The sequence below is a fragment of the Pteropus vampyrus genome, unplaced genomic scaffold (genome assembly GCF_000151845.1).
Source record: "Pteropus vampyrus isolate Shadow unplaced genomic scaffold, Pvam_2.0 Scaffold331, whole genome shotgun sequence".
NCBI classification, from domain to species: Eukaryota; Metazoa; Chordata; class Mammalia; order Chiroptera; family Pteropodidae; genus Pteropus; species Pteropus vampyrus.
In genome coordinates, this window is record NW_011889112.1 from 456,840 (window position 1) to 461,361 (window position 4,522).

Consider the following 4,522-nt stretch of genomic DNA (forward strand, 5'->3'; position numbering starts at 1 on the left):
AGATGAGTACTAGATTTATCAGGGTGATCATTTCATAAGTTATATAAATATCTAATCACTGTGTTGTACACCTGAAACTAATATATTGTCTATCAACTGTAACTGAAAAATGAAAAATGTATTTAAAACATATTAAAATAGAAAAAAGTGTTTTCTAGTTCAACTATTTGGAAAATTTTCTGTTATCATTCTATTATTGATATCTAGTTTGATTCCATTTTCATTGGTATACACTCTGTATAATTTAAATTCTTTTAAATTTGTTAAATTCTTTTAAGTTAGTTTTATGGCTCAGGATATGGTCTATTTTGGTGTATGTTCTGTGGGTGCTTAAAAAGAATGGCTTTTCTGTTGTTCAGGGTGTTCTACAAATGTAAATTAGATCCTGTTTTTTGATGGTATTGTTGAGTTCTTCCATCTTTGCTGACTTTTTATTTCTTCTATCATGTATTGAGAGAGGAGTGTTTCTTCTTTCAGTTGTTAGTTTTTACTGTGCACATTTTGCATCTCTGTTGTTGGTGCATACAGATTTTGGATTGCTATTTCTTCTTGGTAGATTGAGTCTTCCAACATTATGTAATGTACCTCTTGGGTCTTTGCTCTGAAGTCTACTTTATCAGATATGAATATAGCGACTCCTGCTTTCTTCTGATTATTGTTCACATGGTTTATCTTTTTCCATACTTTTATTTTCAACCTACCTTTACAAGCGAGTTTCTTGTAGATAACACAGAGTTGGGTTACATTATTTTTATTCACTCTGAAAATCTTTTTATTTAGATCTCTTTCGTTTAATGTAATTATTGATATGCTAAAATTTAAGTCTATCATTTTAGTTTAGTTTTGTTTTGTTTTTTGTATGTTTTCTTATTCTTGTCTTCCTGTGGGTTATTTGAACATTTTTTGAATTACATTTTATCAATAGTATTTTTGAGAATATCTCTTTGTACAGCTTTTAGTGTGGTTGCTCTAGGGACTTCACTGTACATACATAGTTTATCACAGCTTACTGGTGTCTACATTTTACTAATTTTACTAGTTTGAATGAAGTGTAGAAAACTCATCTCCCTTTTTGTCTCTTTTATCTTCTCCCATTTATGTGTTTTAAATATTTCCTTTACGTACATTAAGAACCTTATTCGAAAGTGTTATAATTTTTGCTTCAACAATTCAACATTATTTAGAAAATTTAAGAGAAATAAAGTCTATTTAATTTACCTATAGTTTTACTCTTACAGTGTTCTTTCTTTCTGTATCTTAAAATGTGAGGTTCTAAATTCCTTATTTTATCATTTCCTTTCTATTTAAAAGCATTTCCTTTAGCCATTTTTGTAGAGTATAGGTCTATTGGCAAGAAATTCCCTCAGTTTTCATTAATATAAGAACAAAACAAATTTATTTATTTCCCTTTCATTCCTGAAAGATATTTTTGCTGGATATATCTGGATTGACAGTCTTTTTTTTCAGCACTAGAAAAATGTTGTGCACCTTTCTTCTGGCCTTCTAGGTTTTTGATGAGAAATCTGCTGTCATTAGAATTATTTTTCTCCCATAAGAAATGCATTGTTTCTCTCTGGATGCTTTCAAGGTTTTTTCTTTGTCTTTAGTTTTCATAAGTTTGATTATGATGTGTCTTAGAATGGATTTCTTTGGGTTTACCTGTTTTGAATTTGTTCAGCTTCTTAAATCTGTTAGGATTATGTCTATTGCCAAATTTTGGGAATTTTCAGCCATTATTTCTTTCCACATTTTTTCAGCCCCACTCTCTTTCTCCTCTTTCTGGTATTCTAAAGACACAAATGTTAGATCTTTTGTTACAGTCCCATGTGTCCCTGAGTGTCTACTCATTTTATTCAATCTATTTTATCTCTGTTGTTCACCTCATGTAATTTCTATTGTTCTATACTCAAGATCACTGACACTTAACTCTGTCTGCTTCATTCCACTGTTGAGTCTCTCATTAAGTTTATTTCAGCTATTGTATTTTTTAGTTTTAAAATTGACATTTGGTTTTTCTTTGTCCTTCAATTTCTTTGATGAGACTTTCTATTTTTTCATTGGTTTCAAACATGTTTGTAATTTCTTATCGAAACATTTTTATGATGACTGTCTTTAAAATCATTGTCAGTTCATTCTAACATCTGTGTTATCTTTGTGTCACCATTTGACTGTTTTCTCATTCAAGCTTAGATCTTCCTGTTTCTTGATAGGATGAATGCTTTTTAAAACAGCTTTATTGAGCTATAATTCACATGTCATACCATTCACCCCATTGAAAGTTTGGTGTTTAGTATATTCACAGATATGTGCAACCATCACTTATTAGAATTAGTCAATTTTAGAACACTTTCATTATCTCAAAAAGAAGCCCATACCCTTTAGCTATTACTGCCTCATTTTCCCCTCCCCACCCTTACTCTAAGCAACCACTAACCCACTTTCTGTCTCTATAGGTTTGTCTATTCTGGATATTTCACATCAACTGAATTATATAATATGTGGCCTTTTGTATCTGGCTTCTTTCACTTAGCATAGTTTTCAAGGTTCATTTATATCCTATATCAGAACTTCATTGTCTTATGGCTGAATAATATTCATTATATGGGTACACCACATTTTGTTTATCCATTCCTCTGTTAGGGACACTTGGGTTGTTTCCACCTTTTGGCTATTGTGAATAATGTTGGCATGAATATTTTGGCTTTCTTTAAATTAAATTTTTTTTTCAGTTACAGTTGATTTACAATATTATATTAGTTTCAGGTGTTCAATATAGTGATTAGACATTTACATAACTTGGGAAGTGATCACCCCAATGTCTAGTTCCCAACACCATACATACTTAATACAATATTATTGACTATATAACCTATGCTGTACTTTGCAACATTGTGACTATTTTTATAACTGGCGATTTGTACTTCTTAATCCCTTCATCTTTTTCACCCATCCCCCAAAAACCCTGGTCTGATGACTATCAATTTGTTTTGCATATAATAAGTGCTTTTTGATGGAAACCTGGATTTTGGGACATCATAAAACTCTGGATTTTATTCAAATCTTGTGTTTTAACTACACAAAGCTTCCTCTCATACCATTTTTTATGGGAATGGAGGTTTCTCTTTATTATTGCTTGGTGGGGTGGAAGTCCAAGTTTTCCATTTGGCTTTCATTGAATTTGGAGTCCTCGTTACTGTTAGGTTCAAGTGGGAGTTCAGGCTCCCTAGTAGGCTTCCACTAAAACCACCCTGGCTGGGAGGGGGGTGGAGTGCCTAGATATTGCTTCTTACATGGTTTCCATTGACATGTAGGATGGGAGGTGGCCTTGTTACCACTGAGAGATGGTGAACGTTCTGAATCTCCACCTGGATCTCTCTAATACCACCCCAGAGAGGAGAAGGATGGAGTACTTCCTTACCATTAAGTGGGGGTGGAAAGTCCAAGTTATCCTCACAGTTTCCACTAATACCATGTTGGGCAACAGCCTCCTTATGGGGAATGAAATTCCCAGCTCTCCACTTAGCCTTCTCTGATGCCATACTGATGCAGGACAGGGCAAATTTTCCTGAGTTGGTGAAGGGAGACCAAGCCCTGCGCCAAGAGAAGAAGAAGGTCCTTTGGTGGAGAGTGTAGAAAGAATTTAACACACATGCCAAAGTTAGAGTCAAAAGGAAAGTTTATTAGAAAAGGGATAACACTCCACAGACAGAATGTGGTCTCCTCTCAGAGGCAGAGGGACAGTGACAATAGAGAGGAGGACAGTGAGAGAGACAGAGTAAAGACACTGAGAAGGACCATAAATATTCAGGGAATTTAGTTTATATATCATTCTTTAGAACCTATGAGTTATAGTTAAAAGACTTTGTTAACCCATTTCCTTTGATATGGACATATAGTGAGGAAGGGGGAGGGAGGAAGTATGTAGCATGAAAAGGTAAGAATATGTAGAGTGAAAGGCCTGTTGGCAGTTCCCAGTCTTGAATCCATAGGTTTCCCTTGGTTTTAACCACAAAGAATGACTCTTGGTTCCTGTTTCCCCTTCACAGATGTGGGGAATGGGTTGTTAGCAATCCCATTAGAAATCTTCCTTTGTTCTGAAGATGTCCTCCTGGCCTGGCTGCAGGGCTGATCAGCATATTACAGTCTCTGATTGTGGCTTTATTAACATTTTTAATTCTCTTGTCTCTTCCTTACATTAATACCAGTGGAGGACAAAAGGGGATACTGGTGCCTCTTTATCGCCTAACTCGGGAGGAAGTCTAGGCTTTCCACTCTGCCTTTGAAGGCAGGGGTGGCTGTGGGGCTGAAGTTTTTTCTGTGGTTTTGGCTGGAGTAGAGCCATTATTGTCTAAGTTTTCCGTCTTTCAAGGTTGCTCTTTTCCTTGTCCTCTGGCTAGCAAAATTTTCTTGGGCTTTGTGCCTATTGGCATTCTCAGGTTGCCTGCTCCTCCAGTACCCAGTCTGGGATAATGAGACAAAAAAGAAAACCCAGGTAACTTACTACCATATTTTTCCTTGAGTC